The sequence below is a fragment of the Hyla sarda genome, chromosome 8 (assembly GCF_029499605.1).
Source record: "Hyla sarda isolate aHylSar1 chromosome 8, aHylSar1.hap1, whole genome shotgun sequence".
NCBI classification, from domain to species: Eukaryota; Metazoa; Chordata; class Amphibia; order Anura; family Hylidae; genus Hyla; species Hyla sarda.
In genome coordinates, this window is record NC_079196.1 from 16,674,165 (window position 1) to 16,694,856 (window position 20,692).

Here is a 20,692-nt window from a genome sequence, read left to right on the forward strand (position 1 = left end):
AAAAGTTACATTTTATTTTCATCATTTACACTTTCAAAATAACAGAAAGCAAAAAAATGGTGTCTGCAAAAGTTTGTGCACCCTGCAGAATTTATAGCATGCACTGCCCCCTTTGCAAAGCTGAGACCTGCCAGTGTCATGGATTGTTCTCCATCATCATCTGGGAAGACCAGGTGATGTCAATCTCAAAGGTTATAAATGCCCAGACTCATCTGACCTTGCCTCAACAATCAGCACCATGGGTTCTTCTAAGCAGTTGTCTAGAAATCTGAAACTGAAAATAGTTGACGCACACAAAGCTGGAGAAGGCTATAAGAAGATAGCAAAACGTTTTCAGATGTCAATATCCTCTGTTCAGAATGTAATTAAGAAACGGCAGTCATCAGGAACAGTGGAAGTTAAAGCAAGATCTGGAAGACAAAGAAAAATATCAGACAGAACAGCTCGCAGGATTGTGAAAAAAACAATTCAAAACCCATGTTTGACTGCACAATCCCTCCAGAAAGATCTGGCAGACACTGGAGTTGTGGTTCACTATTCCACTATACAGAGATACTTGTACAAATATGGTCTTCATGGAAGAGTCATCAGAAGAAAACCTCTTCTACGTCCTCACCACAAAAATCAGCGTTTGAACTTTGCAAATGAACATATAGACAAGCCTGATGCATTTTGGAAACAAGTTCTGTGGACCGATGAGGTTAAAATTTAACTTTTTGGCCAGAATGAGTAAAGGTACGTTTGGAGAAGAAGGGGAACAGAATTTAATGAAAAGAACCTCTGTCCAACTGTTAAGCATGGGGGGTGGATCAATCATGCTTTGGGGTTGTATTGCAGCCAGTGGCACAGGGAACATCTCACGAGTAGAAGGAACAATGGATTCAATAAAATTTCAGCAAATTTTGGATGCTAACTTGATGCCATCTGTGAAAAAGCTGAAGTTAAAGAGAGGATGGCTTCTACAAATGGATAATGATCCTAAACACACCTCGAAATCCACAGGGGATTACATCAAGAGGTGTAAACTGAAGGTTTTGCCATGGCCTTCACAATCTCCTGACCTCAATATAATTGAAAATCTATGGATAGACCTTAAAAGAGCAGTGCCTGACAGACAGCCCAGAAATCTCAAAGAACTGGAAGACTATTGTAAGGAAGAATGGGCAAAGATACCTCAAACAAGAATTGAAAGACTCTTGGCTGGCTACGAAAAGCGTTTACAAGCTGTGATACTTACCAAAGGGGGCAGTACAAGATATTAACTCTGCAGGGTGCCCAAACTTTTGCAGATGCCATTTTTTTGTTTTCTGTTATTTTGAAAGTGTAAATGATGGAAATAAAATCTAACTTTTGTTGACATATTATAAGAATCTCTAATCTGTAATTTGATGCCTTTTGGAGATTTTTCCATCTTTCCTTGGCTTCTTTATGCACATTAATACAATTTTTTACCTGGGGTGCCCAAACTATTGATCCCCACTGTAGATAGATATGAGATTGATATGAGAGATAGATAGAGTCATGGGGATAAATGTTTGCACCCCTGACATTTTTGTAGACAGAAATTTCTCAAAGAAAAGGATTGCAGTAACACGTTTATTCCCTTTTTGTGTATTGGAACTAATCCAAAAAAGGGGAGGAAAAAAAGAAAATTGGACATAATGTCACCAAACTCCAAATATGGTCTGGACAAAATTATACAGCTCAGGAGTATAATACAGGATATAACTCAGGATCAGTACAGGATAAGTAATGCAATGTATGTACACAGTGATCTCACCAGCAGAATAGTGAGTACAGCTCAGGAGTATAATACAGGATATAACTCAGGATCAGTACAGGATCAGTAATGTAATGTATGTACACAGTGACCTCACCAGCAGAATAGTGAGTACAGCTCTGGAGTATAATACAGGATATAACTCAGGATCAGTACAGGATAAGTAATGTAATGTATGTACACAGTGATCTCACCAGCAGAATAGTGAGTACAGCTCTGGAGTATAATACAGGATATAACTCAGGATCAGTACAGGATAAGTAATGTAATGTATGTACACAGTGACCCCACCAGCAGAATAGTGAGTACAGCTGTGGAGTATAATACAGGATATAACTCAGGATCAGTACAGGATAAGTAATGTAATGTATGTACACAGTGACCCACACCAGCAGAATAGTGAGTACAGCTCTGGAGTATAATACAGGATATAACACAGGATCAGTAATCTAATGTATGTACACAGTGACCTCACCAGCAGAATAGTGAGTACAGCTCTGGAGTATAATACAGGATATAACTCAGGATCAGTACAGGATAAGTAATCTAATGTATGTACACAGTGACCTCACCAGCAGAATAGTGAGTACAGCTCTGGAGTATAATAATACAGGAAATAACTCAGGATCAGTACAGGCTAAGTAATGTAATATATGTACACAGTGACCTCACCAGCAGAATAGTGAGTACAGCTCTGGAGTACAATACAGGATATAACTCAGGATCAGTACAGGATCAGTAATGTAATGTATGTACACAGTGATCTCACCAGCAGAATAGTGAGTACAGCTCTGGAGTATAATACAGGATATAACTCAGGATCAGTACAGGATCAGTAATCTAATGTATGTACACAGTGACCTCACCAGCAGAATAGTGAGTACAGCTCTGGAGTATAATACAGGATATAACTCAGGATCAGTACAGGATAAGTAATGTAATGTATGTACACAGTGACCTCACCAGCAGAATAGTGAGTACAGCTCTGGAGTATAATACAGGATATAACTCAGGATCAGTACAGGATCAGTAATCTAATGTATGTACACAGTGACCTCACCAGCAGAATAGTGAGTACAGCTCTGGAGTATAATACAGGATATAACTCAGGATCAGTACAGGATAAGTAATATAATGTATGTACACAGTGATCTCACCAGCAGAATAGTGAGTACAGCTCTGGAGTATAATACAGGATATAACTCAGGATCAGTACAGGATAAGTAATGTAATGTATGTACACTCAGGATCAGTACAGGATAAGTAATGTAATGTATGTACACAGTGACCTCACCAGCAGAATAGTGAGTACAGCTCTGGAGTATAATACAGGATATAACTCAGGATCAGTACAGGATAAGTAATGTAATGTATGTACACAGTGACCTCACCAGCAGAATAGTGAGTACAGCTCTGGAGTATAATACAGGATCTCGCCAGCCTCCAGAGTTGTAGTTTTGCAACACTTGGGACCCTGGTTGGGAAACACTGATGAACACAGTGACCCCACCAGCAGAATAGTGAGTGCAGCTCTGGAGCTTACATGTTTATATAAGTGGCCATCTTACTAAAGGGAAAGCTCACATATCCATGCGCGCTCAGGTGCTTGAGAACCTGATGAACATGATGAAAACACTAGAGTGAATGTGAGTGTAAATGGTGTCAAAGCTCTATAATAAAATGCAGGCCGTGAATGTTAGAAAGTGAAATAAAAGGGAATAGTGACATAATTAAATACCGTATTTATCGGGGTATACCACGCACCGGCCTATAACACGCACCCTCATTTTACCAAGGATATTTGGGTAAAAAAAGTTTTTTACCCAAATATCCATGGTAAAATGAGGGTGCGTGTGTGCGCGTGTTATACCCCGATACACCCCCAGGAAAGGCAGGGGGAGAGAGGCCGTCGCTGCCCGCTTCTCTCCCCCTGCCTTTCCTGGGGTCTAGAGCCCCATTGCCGGCGCCGATAGCCAGGGGGAGAGAAGCGGCGCCGACAGCCAGGGGGAGAGAAGGGGCAGTGGCACCCATTGCCGGCGCCGCTGCCCCTTTGCCTCCCCCATCCCCAGTGGCATAATTACCTGGGTCGGGTCCGCGCTGCTGCAGGCCTCCGGCGCGCATCCCCTGCGTCGTTGCTATGCGCTGCGGCGCATGACATCAGTGCACCGCGCCGTGCATAGCAACGATGCAGGGGACGCACGCCGGAGGCCTGCAGCAGCGCGGACCCGACCCAGGTAATTATGCCACTGGGGATGGGGGAGGCAAAGGGGCAGCGGCGCCGGCAATGGGTGCCACTGCCCCTTCTCTCCCCCTGGCTGTCGGCGCCGCTTCTCTCCCCCTGGCTATCGGCGCCGGCAATGGGGCGCCGGCACCGATAGTCAGGGGGACAGAACGGGCAGCGGCGCCGATAGCCAGGGGGAGAGAAGGGCCGACAGCAGCGCTCTAGACCCCAGGAAAGGCAGGGGGAGAGAAGCGGGCAGCGACGGCCTCTCTCCCCCTGCCTTTCCTGGGGGTGTATCGGCGTATAACACGCACACAGACTTTAGGCTAAAAATTTTAGCCTAAAAAGTGCGTGTTATACGCCGATAAATACGGTAATAAAAAATCAACAACTAGTAAACAGAATAGAGGAGAACATAAGAGTATAAAATAGAGAAATAATAAAAAAAATAAAGAAAAGTAAAAAAAAAAAAAAGCAAAGAAAAGAAAAAATGGGGACATTTTTAATTTAAAAAGTTTTTTAGATGGTAGAAATATATGAAAAACTAAAATATGAAAGGTCATACAAGTGGAAAACTCAATAAAAATAGAAAAATAAAACATAAAAAATAAAATAAATGAAATAAAGAAGTAAAATAAGTAAAAAATTATAAATAAAAAGAAAAGTAAAATAAACACATGAAATCAAGTAATTGGCAACATCTCTAATGTAGGTGCCCATCATTGTACGAACAGGTAAGAGTGAGTTTATATCTGGAGTATAGTTAAAGGGGTATTCCAGGAAAAAACTTTTTTTTATATATCAACTGGCGCCTGAAAATTAAACAGATTTGTAAATTACTTCTATTAAAAAATCGAAATCCTTCTAATAATTATCAGCTGCTGAAGTTGAGTTGTTCTTTTCTGTCTGGCAACAGTGCTCTCTGCTGACATCTCTGTCTGTCTCGGGAACTGCACAGAGTAGAAGAGGTTTGCTTTGGGGATTTGCTTCTACTCTGGACAGTTCCCGAGACACGTGTCATCAGAGAGCACTTAGACAGAAAAGAACAACTCAACTTCAGCAGCTCATAAGTACTGAAAGGATTAAGATGTTTTTTAATAGAAGTAATTTACAAATATGTTTAACTTTCTGGAGCCAGTTGATATATTAAAAAAAAAGTTTTTTCCTGGATAAGCCCTTTAAAGCCTATGCACGAATTTACTGCTCTGGTGGATGCGGAAATACTGTACTCAACCGTACGTTCGGCGACATGTGTGATGCAGGACATTGTCACCTGAAATAAAAATCCTGGCCGTGGGCCGCGGGAAGCCACTCTCACAGAACAAATAGTACTTACAAGGGTCCAAATAGAGACCAAAAGCAGGTGGTGTTGCCAATTAATGAATGACCATAAAAATAGTCAAAACCAAATATTAAAAAAAAAATACTAAAAACTAAAAAAATTATTATAAAAACGAAAAATAATCATAATAATAATAAAAATAATAATAAAATATATAATGTGAAAAAAGGAAAGTGACCAATAAAAAGAATCAAATGAAATAAGATCAAAAAGTTTCCTAAGAAAATGAACAACAGATAAGGAGATGTACAAATGTATGTGCGACACTCATTAAAGGGGTACTCCCACCCTAGACATCTTATCCCCTATCCAAAGGATAGGGGATAAGATGTCTGATCACGGGGGTACCGCCGCTGGGGACCCCCACATTATTGCATGCGGCACCCACCTGTGTTCTCACCGGAACCGCTGGAGGGTCTGAGTCGTGACGCCGGGAACGGAAGTCCGTGACGTCAGCACTCCGCCCCCGTGTGACGTCACGCCCCCTCCCATAGACTTGCATTGAGGGGACGGGCGTGACGTCACACAGGGGCGGAGTCCTGACGTCACGGACTTCCGTTCCCGGCGTCACGACTCAGACCCTCCATGCCGCATGCGATAATGTGGGGGTCCCCAGCGGCGGGACCCCCGCAATCGGACATCTTATCCCCTATCCTTTGGATAGGGGATAAGATGTCTAGGGTTGGAGTACCCCTTTAAGGGGATCATCAAAGTTGTGTTCATAGTACAAGGGCATGTATCATATTGGGAGACAGCTATTAGAGATGAGCGAACTTACAGTAAATTCGATTCCTCACAAACTTCTCGGCTCGGCAGTTGATGACTTTTCCTGCATAAATTAGTTCAGCTTTCCGGTGCTCCGGTGGGCTGGAAAAGGTGGATACAGTCCTAGGAGACTCTTTCCTACGACTGAATCCACCTTTTCCAGCCCACCGGAGCACCTGAAGGCTGAACTAATTTACGCAGGAAAAGTCATCAACTGCCGAGCCGAGAAGTTCGTGACGAATCGAATTTACTGTAAGTTCGCTCATCTCTAACAGCTGTCTCTAAAGTACAAATAGTACAGACAATAATAAAACAGATTTAATAGTAAAAAATAGAAAAACACGGTGAGGTTCCTGTCCGTCAACCTAATTGCCAGACTGAAAAAGAGAAAAAAAGAAAATTTGGGGAGTAACACTAAAGTCAACTTTCAAACCCCTTGGACAAAGTGATTGCAAATCGAATATCCATTTAAAGGGGTACTCCGGTGGAAAACTTTTTTTTTTTTTTTTTTTTTTTTTGTAAATCAACTGGCGCCAGAAAGTTAAACAGATTTGTAAATGACTTCTATTAAAAATTAGAGGAAATTATTTTCTTTTTGGAACACAGTGCTCTCTGCTGACATAATGACCACAGTGCTCTCTGCTGACATCTCTGTCCATTTTAGGAACTGTCCAGAGCAGGATATGTTTTCTATGGGGATTTTCTTTTACTCTGGACAGTTCCTAAAATGGACAGAGATGTCAGCAGAGAGCACTGTGCTCGTGATGTCAGCAGAGAGCTCTGTGTTCCAAAAAGAAAAGAATTTCCGCTGTAGTATTCAACAGCTAAGAAGTACTGGAAGGATTAAGCACTGTGCTTGTGATGTCAGCAGAGAGCTCTGTGTTCCAAAAAGAAAAGAATTTACTCTGTAGTATTCAGCAGCTAATAAGTACTGGAAGGATTAAGATTTTTTTTTTAATAGAAGTAATTTACAAATCTGATTAGAAGGAAAATTGAGGCTCAGGATCTTGAATACGGGATAGACATTTATTAATCAATTGTTTAAAATATGTAATGTGCTCCCTGACGGGCCCTTGTGGGTCAGCGGGGACACAAAATACAATTTAACAAATTATAAAATGACATAGATAGCATAGAATACATTATAATATAAAAATGTAAAAATGTATAATAAAATACAATCAATATAAAAGCCACACGTCTGGATATTCCAGCCTGTAAGAATAAAATAGTGGCGCTCGTGTATGTAGAATGAGCGGTATCCGTTGGCAACAATGTAACAATTATTGCGTGGTAACAATGTAGCAATGTCTGGTATACAAGCAGAGTTTATGAGCAAACAGTAGCAATGTTAAAGGGGTACTCTGGCGCTTAGACATCTTATCCTCTATCCACGCCGCACCCCGTTTATAATCAGTCCCAGGAGCATGTTCGCTCCGGGTCTGATTACTGTCGATCACGGGGCCGGAGCGTTGTGACGTCAAGGCTCCGCCCCGTATGACATCACGCTCCACCCCCCTCAATGCAAGCCTACGGCTTGCATTGAGGGGGGCGGAGTGTGACGTCACATGGGGCGGAGCCTTGACGCCCCGTGATCGACAGTAATCAGACCCGGAGCGAACATGCTCCGGGGACTGATTATAAACGGGGTGCGGCATGCAAGATCACGGGGGGACCCCAGCGGCGGGACCCCCGCCATCAGGGATCTTATCCCCTATCCTTTGGATAGGGGATAAGATGTCTAAGCGCCGGAGTAACCCTTTAAGTATACTCCGGATATATGTGGCGTTAGCTACTAACGCCACATATATCCAGCCTCTATATTGGAATACAGCTATTGCACTTATACGGCATCCGCTAAGCCCCAGGTACTTATGCGCATTACCACGGCCACGAGGACGCCACATACCCTCTGACCGCATCGGGGATCACCTGTACAGCCTCAAAAAAACTGGATCTTTCATTATTGCTGTAACTTCTGCCGTTTGTGGGACGGTTGGCGGCAGGAACATTACTATTAAGCACCCTATACCGCACCCTGGCGTCACGACAACCAAGTGTTAATACCACCAGACCCTTCATTCACCATTGTAACACCCCAGACACCTTAATCATCTCATTACAATTTATGCATTGATGGCACAGGGAGGAGCCTTTATTTTTTACCGTAAGGTACTTTTAAGAACTCTATTTTAAAGAGACATCCGACTTAAACAGTTGGTCCCTAAGGTAAGTGTACCTCCGGTATGATGGTAGTGGTCGGGAATGGAATTCAGATATATTCAATATCGCAATGTTTATTAAACTGTCATGAAATCTGGGTGCAATAACCTGCAGCCTTTGTCCTGTGCAGGTGGTTTGTACAGCAATGTTTTTATCTAATATTTGGCGGCTTTCATGACCCCAAAAAATGCTTTTGAGCAAAGCCACTGATGGTCGGATAGGCGTGGCGTGAGGTACGTGATGCCCCGCCCCCGCCACTCCCACCCCCTGTATGTCAGCGCTGGGACCGCTGTGTGATTGACACACTGGTCCCAGCGCATGCGCCCTTCAGCTAATCTAACGTGCGCGCCGCTGCGTGTCATCCAGCTAAAACTGTAGAGGCGCACTGAGGAGGAAGATGGCGGCGGGAGCGAGTGCTTGCTGGATGACATGCAGCGGCGCTCATATTAAATTAGCTGATGGCGCATGCGCTGGGACCTGTGTGTCAATCAAACAGCGGTCCCAGCGCTGACATACAGGGGGTGGCTGCATCGTGTACCTCGCACCACGCCTATCCGACCGTCAGTCGCTTTGATCAAAAGCATTTTTATGGGAAGGGCCGTGAGGGGGCAGGCGTGATGTCACACGGGGGCGGAGTCGTGACATCACAATCTTCCATTCCCGTGGTCGGGACCAAGACCCTCCAGCGCTTCCGGAGCAGAAACAGGTGGGTACCGCATGCTATATTGTGGCGGGACCCCCGCGATCAGACATCTTATCCCCTATCCTTTGTCTAGGGGATAAGATGTTTAGGGGTGGAGTACCCCTTTAAGTCCTCTCCAGATCACTCTGTCCTCTTTAGACCCCTCTGTCCATTCTATCTGCCAGGACCTTCCTAATGATGTTAGGACAGGTTTTGGCAGATAGAATGTAAGTTCCAAAGGCTTTGTGCAGCCTGAACAGGTTAAGGTCCACATTCACACAACTGCATTTTGCAGCAATTTGGCAATTTTGTGCAAACCGCTGCAAATTTGTCACGATTTTACAGCGATTTATGTAAGATTTGGAATTGTAAGTGTGGACCTAAAGCTGTCCAGGAGGACCCTTTGGATTGCCCAGGTTATCTCCCCCCCCAACACCTACCTACCATGAGCTTAACATTGGCCATATTCTAAAGTCATTTGTGACTGTCCCTGCCAGCTTCTCCTCTTTGGCGTGCAGGGAGCTCCCAGCATGCACTGGGCTTTTAGAGTGGTGGCAGCTGGTGGGGGGATCCCTTCATCATTGGTCCCCCCGCATGAATTCCTTGGGGGGGGGGAGGGAATCTGTCCCCCTCATCCCCCCTTGTTCCTACGCCCATGGTACCAGTCCAAATGAGAAGAAATATCATCAATAAAGAACATGGCTGGAGGGGTGGGACGCATAAATGTAAGTGTCCTCTAGCACCGCCATGTACACATTCACGTAAGTGGGCGTCACGTAGGTGCCCATGGCAGTGCCAGAGGTCTGTAAATAAAAAAACATAATTAAATAAAAAAATAATTGTTATTAGAATGAGTTCAAGGAGTGAAAGGATGAAGTCAGTTTTGGCAGTTTTGGAACAGGAAAAATCTTATGAAATGGAACTTCAAAGGTGGTGAAGGTGCAATAGTAATATATGACATTTCCTGAAGGAAGTTGGACTAATCTCATAAATAGGATCTAGTGACTGGTAACCGATCCCCGGCCAGAAACTATAGGTGGGGGGGGAGGGGGTTACCAGTGCCTTGTGTATCTTAGGTCATAGATACAACAGGGGTATGATGGGATGTGGTACAAACAAGTAGTTGTAGAGAACTTTTTCTATCAAATTACATTCCAATGCATTGTCCAAAATAGTTTCGATTTTTGGCATTGATGTCTCGAGTTGGATCCTGGCATAATTTCTGTTATGTTGTCCTGTCCTGGACACTTTATTGTCTATTGTCTCTGAATCATACATTGATTTATGTTTTATTGTCAATTACACTGTAATCCGCCCCATGTTAGATGTGATCCTATATATACTGCTGCTTTTAGTCTCTTTATATGCTTGAAAAATGCAGCAGAAACATTGCATCTGTATTACTACATGGAATAAAGCTGCCGCCTGTTTTTTCACTGCATTTTAAGTGCTGCAGCCACTTTTTGCTTTTGTCTAGATAGATATGAGATTGATAGATATGAGATAGATAGATAGATATGAGATAGATAGATATGTGATAGATAGATAGATAGATATGAGATAGATAGATATGAGATAGATAGATAGATAGATAGATAGATAGATATGAGATAGATAGATATGAGATAGATAGATAGATAGATAGATAGATATGAGATAGATAGATAGATAGATAGATAGATATGAGATAGATAGATATGAGATAGATAGATAGATAGATATGAGATAGATAGATATGAGATAGATATGAGATAGATAGATATGAGATAGATAGATAGATAGATAGATATGAGATAGATAGATAGATATGAGATAGATAGATAGATATGAGATAGATAAATATGAGATAGATAGATATGAGATAGATAGATATATAGATAGATATGAGATAGATAGAAATGAGATAGATAGATATGAGATAGATAGATATGAGATATATATATATATATATATATATATATATATATATGAGATAGATAGATATGAGATAAATATAGATATGAGATAGATAGATATGAGATTTGTATTAATGTACATAAAGAAGCCAAGGAAAGATGGAAAAATCTCCAAAAGGCATCAAATTACAGATTAGACATTCTTATAATATGTCAACAAAAGTTAGATTTTATTTCCATCATTTACACTTTCAAAATAACAGAAAACAAAAAAGGTGTCTGCAAAAGTTTGTGCTCCCTGCAGAGTTAAAATCTTGTACTGCCCCCTTTGGCAAGTATCACAGCTTGTAAACGCTTTTTGTAGCCAGCCAAGAGTCTTTCAGTTCTTGTTTGAGGTATCTTTGCCCATTCTTCCTTACAAAAGTCTTCCAGTTCTTTGAGATTTCGGGGCTGTCTGTCAGGCACTGCTCTTTTAAGGTCTATCCATAGATTTTCAATTATCTTGAGGTCAGGAGATTGTGAAGGCCATGGCAAAACCTTCAGTTTACGCCTCTTGATGTAATCCCCCATGGATTTTGAGGTGTGTTTAGGATCATTATCCATTTGTAGAAGCCATCATCTCTTTAACTTCAGCTTTTTCACAGATGGCATAAAGTTAGCATCCAAAATTTGCAGAAATTTTATTGAATACATGTTTCCTTCTACTCGTGAGATGTTCCCTGTGCCACTGGCTGCAATACAACCCCAAAATATGATTGATCCCCCCATGCTTAACAGTTGGACAGAGGTTCTTTTAATTAATTTCTGTTCCCCTTCTTCTCCAAACGTACCTTTGCTCATTCTGGCCAAAAAGTTACATTTTAACCTCATCGGTCCACTGAACTTGTTTCCAAAAGGCATCAGGCTTGTCTATATGTTCATTTGCAAAGTTCAAACGCAGATTTTTATGGTGAGGACGTAGAAGAGGTTTTCTTCTGATGACTCTTCCATGAAGACCATATTTGTACAAGTATCTCTTTATAGTGGAATAGTGTACCACAACTCCGGTGTCTGCCAGATCTTTCTGGAGGGATTGTGCAGCCAAACGTGGGTTTTGAATTGTTTTTCTCACAATCCTGCAAGCTCTTCTGTCTGATATTTTTCTTGGTCTTCCAGATCTTGCTTTAACTTCCACAGTTCCTGATGACTGCCATTTCTTAATTACATTCCGAACAGAGGATATTGACATAGCCTTCTCCAGCTTTGTGAGCGTCAACTATTTTCAGTTTAAGGCTTCTGAGCCCCAGGCTGCATCAGGGCATGCTGGGAGTTGTAGTTAGTAACTACCTGCAACTCCCAAATTTAATAAACGTCACATCAAAACAAAAATGGTCCTGTTAAAAACTACAGATCGGGGCGCAAAAAAATTACCCTCATACAGGTATAAGGAGAAATAAAAAAGTTATAGGGGTCAGAATAGGACAAAATTTCCCCCGTATATGTGTATCCTGTGATGTCACGCATATATAATTAATTATGCAAATTAGCATGGCCGGTATCTTTTTTGCAAGAAAGGTGGCAACCCTACTGCTTGCCTTTGTGATAATGTTCTCCTTGCCCAGCTTGTCAGTTTGGGTGGATGGTCTTGGTAGGTTTGCGGTTGTGCCATATTCTTACCATCTTCTCATGATGGATTTTATGGTGCTCCGAGAGATGTTAAAGTGGAACTCCGGTGGAAAACTATTGTTTTTTTTTTTTTTAAATCAACTGGTGCCAGAAAGTTAAACAGATTTGTAAATGACTTCTATAAAAAAAAAAAAATCTTTACCCTTCCAGTACTTTTTAGCAGCTGTATGCTACAGAGGAAATTCTTTTCTTTTTGAATTTCTTTTTTGTCTTGTCCACAGTGCTCTCTGCTGACACCTCTGTCCGTGTCAGGAACTGTCCAGAGCAGCATGAGTTTGCTATGGGGATTTTCTCATGCTCTGGACAGTTCCTGATACGGTCATCAGGTGTCAGCAGAGAGCACTGTGGACAAGACCCAAAAAAAAAAAGAAATTCAAAAAGAAAATAATTTCCTCTGTAGCATACAGCTACTAAAAAGTACTGGAAGGGTAAATATTTTTTAATAGAAGTCATTTACAAATCTGTTTCACTTTCTGGCACCAGTTGATTTAAAAAAAATAAAATAAAAAAAATATGTTTTCCACCGGAGTACCCCTTTAAACACTTGATATTTGATACAACATGTGACATTTTTTTTAATAACCTACCTCTGCTTTATGCTTCTTCACAAATGTGTCCCTGGCCTGTTTGGTGAGCTCCTCAGTCTTCATGCAGCTGCTGGATCACTAATGCTCTCTAACAAACTCTGAGGCCTTTATAGAACAGGTGTATTTGTACTATGATTATATTTCAGACAGGTGGAGCCTATTTATTAATCATGTGACTCGTGGAGACAATAGGGGGCACCAGGTCTTTGTTAGGGGGTAAATATATAAGCGTTTAGCACTTTTCAGATTTTTCTTAGTAAATAATTTTGAAATCTATGTTATATATTTCCCCACTTCCGCATGATGGGCTGTTCTCTTTGTCTATAACATTAAAGGGGTACTCCGGTTCAAAACTTTTTTTTTTTTTTATCAACTGGTGCCAGAAAGTTAAACAGATTTGTATATGACTTCTATTAAAATCTTAATCCTTTCAGTACTTATGAGCTTCTGAAGTTAAGGTTGTTCTTTTCTGTCTAAGTGCTCTCTGATGACACCTGTCTCGGGAAATGCCCAGTTTAGAAGCAAATCCCCATAGCAGACCTCTTCTAAACTGGGCGGTTCCCGAGACAGGTGTCATCAGAGAGCACTTAGACAGAAAAGATCAACCTTAAAAGGGGTATTCCAGGCCAAAACTTTTTTTATATATATCAACTGGCTCTGGAAAGTTAAACAGATTTGTAAATGACTTCTATTAAAAAAAAATCTTAATCCTTCCAATAGTTATTAGCTTCTGAAGTTTTCTGTCTAACTGCTCAATGATGATGTCACATCCCGGGAGCTGTGCAGTCCCTATGGGGATATTCTCCCATCATGCACAGCTCCCGGGACGTGACATCATCATTGAGCAGTTAGACAGAAAACTTCAGAAGCTAATAACTATTGGAAGGATCAAGATATTTTTAATAGATGTAATTTACAAATCTGTTTAACTTTCCAGAGCCAGTTGATATATATAAAAAAAGGTTTTGCCCGGAATACCCCTTTAAGGTTGTTCTTTTCTTTCTAAGTGCTCTCTGATGACACCTGTCTCGGGAACCGCCCAGTTTAGAAGAGGTCTGCTATGGGGATTTGCTTCTAAACTGGGCGTTTCCCGGGACGTGAGTCATCAGAGAGCAGTTAAACAGAAAACCACAACTCAACTTCAGAAGCTAATAACTATTGGAAGGATTAAGATTTTTTAAAAGAAGTAATTTACAAATCTGTTTAACTTTCCGGAGCCAGTTTATATATATAAAAAAAAAATTTGGCCTGGAATACCCCTTTAATTTCAGAAGCTAATAAGTACTGAAAGGATGAAGATTTTTAATAGAAGTAATTTACAAATCTGTTTAACTTTCTGGAGCCAGTTGATATATATATTAAAAAAGTTTTTTCCTGGATAACCCTTTTAATCCTTCCAGTACTTATTAGCTGCTGAATACTACAGAGGAAATTATTTTCTTTTTGGAACACAGAGCTCTCTGCTGACATCACGAGCACAGTGCTCTCTGCTGACATCTCTGTCCATTTTAGGAACTGTCCAGAGCGGCTTATGTTTTCTATGGGGATTTTCTCCTACTCTGGACAGTTCTCAAAATGGACAGAGATGTCAGCAGAGAGCACTGTGCTCATGATGCCAGCAGAGAGCTCTGTGTTCCTAAAAGAAAATAATTTCCTCGATAGTATTCAGCAGCTAATAAGTACTGGAAGGATTAAGATTTTTTTTTTTTTATAGAAGTAAATTACAATTTTGTTAAAAAATGTTTGGACCAGTTGATTTAAAGAAGAAAAAAAAAAGTTTTCCACCGGAGTACCCCTTTAAATCCCAAATAAATAAATTTGAATCTGTGGATATACCATAAAAAATATAGAAAAAGTCCAAGGGGGTGAAAACTTACGCAAGGCGCTGTAGATGATATATTTTTCAATATGTTTTTTCTCCTCTTGTTATAACATTTTTATTATTATTTTTTTATACATTTAAAACTAAACATTTTGCTTATTTTCCATTATTCACACAATTTGACCCGTTAAAACCCATCTATTATTTTTTACATTATTTTTTACATCATTTCCCGTAACCTTACACAATATCTTTCTATGTGATTGTATCCCGCCTCCCTTTCTATATTTTATCTATTTTATCTCTTCATTCCGACGCTTGGTTGTGACGTCATGGCCACGCCCCTTGTGATGTCAAACTACGCCCCCCTCAATGCAAGTCTATGGGAGGGGGTGTGGCGGTTGCCACGCCCCCTCCCATAGACTTGCATTGAGGGGGCATGAGGTGGCATCACAAGAGGCGTGGCAATAACGTCACGACCCCCGCCGCTCACACCAAGCATTCGGAACAAAATGTTCCAAACGCTCGGGCAGTGGAGTACCCCTTTAAAGCGTACCTGTCACATCAGGGAAATAAATAATGCTTCTATATGTTACTCACTAGGTCATACAGATGCTTTACATTTCCATTTTAAAGTGTCTAGCTTCTGTATTTAACCCTGAATAAAGACCCTCCGGTCTAAAACTTAACTTTTAATCTTTTTCAACTAATAATTAAAGGTGCTCATTTGCCATCAGGTGGCAGTGTGTGATTAAAATTACAATCCCTTATTTGTTCTATTTCAGTTCTATAGCATGCTATGCTTGGATGTAATGACCGCAGAGATGTGTTTGCAGTATTCTGCTCTGATGCTGTCTACAGACTTGGCATCACGCATCTCCGGGGTCCAATCAATTTCAAAGACCGGGATTGAGCTAAAATCTATTATCCTCTGACTCAACGTTTCGCCAGTAGGAACTGGCTTTTTCAAGAGTGTGAGGTACCTCCGCACCCGCTTGTGGGTTATCAGAGGTCTATCTTTATTTCTATTCTATTTTTATTGTATTTTTTATTTTATTTATTTTTATCTATCTTTATAGTTCCCTGTTATTGTCTCATTTTCAATAACACATAATGCGGCACTTGTTGCGACAGCGTTCCCCCCACCCGCCCTGCTCTACTCACCTGAGCGTTCTTGCTACCGTCCCCCTTTTTAAAGGGCGCCATCTTAGCCCTCCTTCTTCCTCGCTTCGTTCCCGCCGCTCCTGGCCTTCGCGCGCGTCTGACGCGCACTAGGGGGCGGGCGGAACGAGAAGCGCTGCGTTTCAGCCTATCACAACTCAGGGGAGCCGTAGTCTCGCGAGACTACGCCCCTGGGATCTCAGCCTCCTCTGTAACTCCCACCGCATCACTCAGTCCAGCGCGTACGGTGTGGAGGAAAGGAGCCTGAACTTTGCCACGGACTTTTCAGCAGGTTTTTACCCTACTTTAGCGCTAGTTAGCGGCCCCCTGGTGTAGCATCCTTAAGGCGATCTCCCTGTTAGAACTAGGGCATACCTGGATACATATTAACAGTACATCTACTGATTACTACTGTGTACTACCATAATCAAGTATGTCTGAGGAAGCCAATTCAAACGCCTTACCATCCACAGGCGAGGCTACTCAATTCATGAATGCGGCACAAATCCAAGAACTGATCAGTAAATCAGTTCAGGCGGCATTGGCGTCCGCTGCGTTGCCATCCGGCTCTCAGCAAACGGTACCGACCCTTTCAGTGCCGCCATTCTTTGCCATTGATCCGGCACTTAAAAGAGGGAAATCCTCCCACAAACGCAAGCATTTGATGCCTGCTTACGACTCCCCGGCAGGGGAAGATCAATCCATGCTCCAGGCAGCCCCCACCAGGGCCTGCCAACCCACACTACTTCCAGACTCTCTACGACCCTCGGGCCTCGAGGAGACAACTAATAAGAGGCACAGATCCGCTAGGCGGGCCAAGCCTGACTCATATGTGGACTCCACTGACGAAGATTCGTCCGCTAGCTCTGAGTCTTCTGCAGAGTCTGCTTATAATGATGAGGAAGGTGGGACAGTGACGTTACCCAATAATGTTAACCCTGAGACCCAGGGTGACCCTATTTTGGATTCCCTCGGGGAGCCATTCTTCGACCCGGAGGCGATCTCACATCCCCGCTCCGGAGATTGGGCCCCTCTCCCACAGTTTTTTATTTTATTTATTTATTTATTTTTTTTTTTAAAGCCGAGGAACGTGCTCTCGATTCACCCAAAGTGCAAAAAAAGTGCAAACGTGTTACACTAAAAAAAGTGCACAAAGGATGCGGTCTATCGCAAGCACTTCTCCGATAGGAGAGAGGCCCCCCAACAAACCTTACCCTTCACCTCCGGACCAAAAGGTACCTGCGAGGTTCCAGGTTCAATGTCCCTTTTCGCCGAAGCTACTAGGGGACCACAAATGCTCCCGGCATCCCCCTTGGCGTTAGCCAAGGTATCTGCCCGCAGAGCCGATAACGGTAGGTACCCTGCCAAAGCAGGAGTACCCGGGGTGTTTGCAGGGAGGTGCGGAACCTAATGGCCACACACACTTCCCCTAGACCGCCAGGAGGGACACCCAGAAGGGCTACCCTCTCTAACAGGTGTCCAACTTTGTAGAACATTGGACCCGAAGACCACTTGAGAGGGCAAATAGAAATAAATTGAGGGCAGAATGCCCTAGACCCTCCATACCGAGGAGAGTAGTTGTCACCCCGGAGGTTGACCCGATACTCATGAAGTATCTGACAAAAAATGGGAAATTCCCAAAAAAGGGCATTGAACGCTCCTTTAAATCCATACAAGACCGTATACTAGACCTTCTGGGACCTTTGACTAAGATCTTAGACCTGTCGGAGCAGTCGGCTGCATCCAGCCAACCAGTAGATCTCAATCAGCTTAGAGGTTGGACCCAAAGGGCCATTTGCATGCTCGGAGCAGCCAATACCACCTGTGCGACCGAGCGGCGTAGGTCCATCCTCATGAGATTAGACCCCCAGCTATCCCATCTAGCTGAATCTGAACCGGGTCCCTCGGCCGAGGGTATGCTTTTCGGGGACACCCTCATAAAAGATATTAACAAGTTTGTGGGGTTATTTACTTCCTTGGACAAAGCCCAATCGTCCTTGAAGTCAGGGGCCCCAGCCAAGGTTTTTGCCAGGGCCGGCAGAAATAAGGGCCGATCTGCCGGCCGATCGAATTACTGTAGGCCACCACCCAGAGCTCCAGGCTCCTCCCTCCTACCCGCTCCCAGTGGCGCAACCCACACTGTTCTTCCCTCCTAGAGGGAGGCCATGGGGAGGACGCGGTGCCAGAGGCTACCCCCGATCCCGTCCGTCGGCTGGTAAGTACACCCCTCCTCTCTCAGTCTCATGTCCCGGTAGGAGGCAGGCTGAAGTATTTTATCCATGGTTGGTCTGCAATTACGTCAGACGCATGGATTTTAGGCACGACAGGCTACCGGATAGAGTTCCACTCCCCTCCGGAGTTGGACATAATTCCACACCCCATAAACTTTTCAGCTCTCAACGTTGCTCTCATAGACAACGAGGTAAAAGAATTATTGACCAAAAAAGCCATAGTGGAAGTTTTTCCATCTTCCCCGGGGTTTATCAGCAACCTCTTCTTAGTCAAGAAGAAGAGTGGCGGTTTCCGCCCAGTGATAAACCTCCGAAATTTGAACCAACATGTGGTGTACCGCCACTTCAAAATGGAAGGGATCCACTTCCTTCGGGACCTCTTGTGGCCGGGAGATTGGCTGATAAAGGTGGACTTGAAGGACGCCTACCTTACCGTACCCATTCACCCTTCGTCTCAACGGTTTCTCCGCTTCCTTTGGAGAGGTCGCATGTGGCAATTCTCTTGCCTCCCCTTCAGCCTATCTTCCGCCCCATGGTGCTTCACCAAACTGCTGAAACCCGTGGTGGCATATCTACGGAGCAGAGGGGTACGGATGATTATTTATCTGGACGATCTGCTTATCATGGCTCGCTCCAGAGATCAGGCCATTACCCATATGGAGTGGACAGTTTCTCTGTTACAGACCTTGGGATTCCTGATCAATCACGAGAAGTCGGTTCTCGCCCCGGCCCAGGAAATGGAGTTCCTGGGCTTTCTGGTAGATACCAATCGGGCGGTCCTCCGGCTCCCCACGTCCAAGCTAGCCCTCATTCAAAGGAAATCAGGGCTGTGCTTCGCAAGAGTCGCGTTTCACTACGCACCCTGGCTCGTTTGGTGGGCCTCCTAGCGGCTTCCATCCAAGCTATCTTTCCGGCCCCACTCCACTACCGGGCCCTCCAGAGACTAAAAGCTATGCACCTTCGACAAGGTCTCAGATATGCGGACAAGGTACCCCTCTGTCCGGAGGTCACGGAGGAATTACAGTGGTGGCTTCGACATGCCGTCGAGTGGAACGGCAAGACCATTTTCAATTCCAGCCCGGATTTCATCATAGAGTCGTATGCGAGCCGGAAGGGCTGGGGCGCTCGGTGCGGGGTGTCCTCCACAGGAGGGACATGGTCCACAGAGGAGTCTCTGTTGCACATCAATGCGCTAGAACTCCTGGCGGCGTTTTTCGCCATCAGAAGTTTCTTACCACACGTATGCAATTGCTGCGTGTTGTTGCGCATGGACAATGTGACAGCGGTTCAATACGTCAACCGCTTGGGAGGCTCGAGGTCAAAAGTCCTGGCGGATATCGCGAAGGATTTTTGGCACTTCTGCCTTCTCCGCGACATTGTACCAGTGGCGGAATATATTCCGGGGGTTTCCAACTCGGTGGCGGATTGGAACTCCCGCTACCTGATCGATGCCAGCGATTGGAAATTGGATTGGCCAATTTTCTGGCGTTGCAACGACTCTGAGGTCCATTTCGCTTGGACCTATTCGCCTCCCGCCTCAACCACCAGTTGCCCCACTTCTACAGTTGGAGGCCGGAACCGGAGGCCTGCGGGGTAGATGCGTTTCGGCAACGCTGTCCGGAGTGAACGCATTATGCGTTTCCACCGTTCCCAATGATTCCCAGGGTTCTCCTTCACGTGGCGAACCAGAGGGCGACAATTGCGTTCATAACTCCCTGGTGGCCGACGCAACCGTGGTTTCCCCTCCTTCTTGGGATGGCGATCGACTATCCCCGGTTGCTTCCTCATTTCCCTCACCTTCTCACCAATCCGACCAAGGGTCTCCACCTTCTGGTGTTGGAGGGCAACCTGCCTCTCCTCGCGTGGTTGGTTTCGGGGTCTCAGAGTCAGATAATGACCTTTCAAAATCAGCTAGGGATCTCCTTGCCCTGGCCTGGGCCCCCGGGACTCGATCGGCATATCGATCGGTCTGGAGACTCTGGGTCCGTTGGTGTGATCAACGACAGATTTATCCAATTCATGCCTCTGTGCCCGTAGTGGTCAACTACTTAGCGGATTCCTTTGAATCAGGGAAATCTTTTAGATCCATTAATGTCTATCGGTCGGCTATATCAGCCTACCATTGTCCTGTAGACGCCTTGCCTGTTGGCAAGCACCCTCTGGTGTGCCGCCTCTTGAGGGGCATTAAGTTTAAACGACCCCCGCGTCCCAAGTACCAGGCCACTTGGGATGTTTCCAAGCTCCTGGAATTATTTTCCACTTGGGCGGATAATGACGGCCTTTCTTTACGGCTTCTATCCTTCAAGCTGACCGTCCTT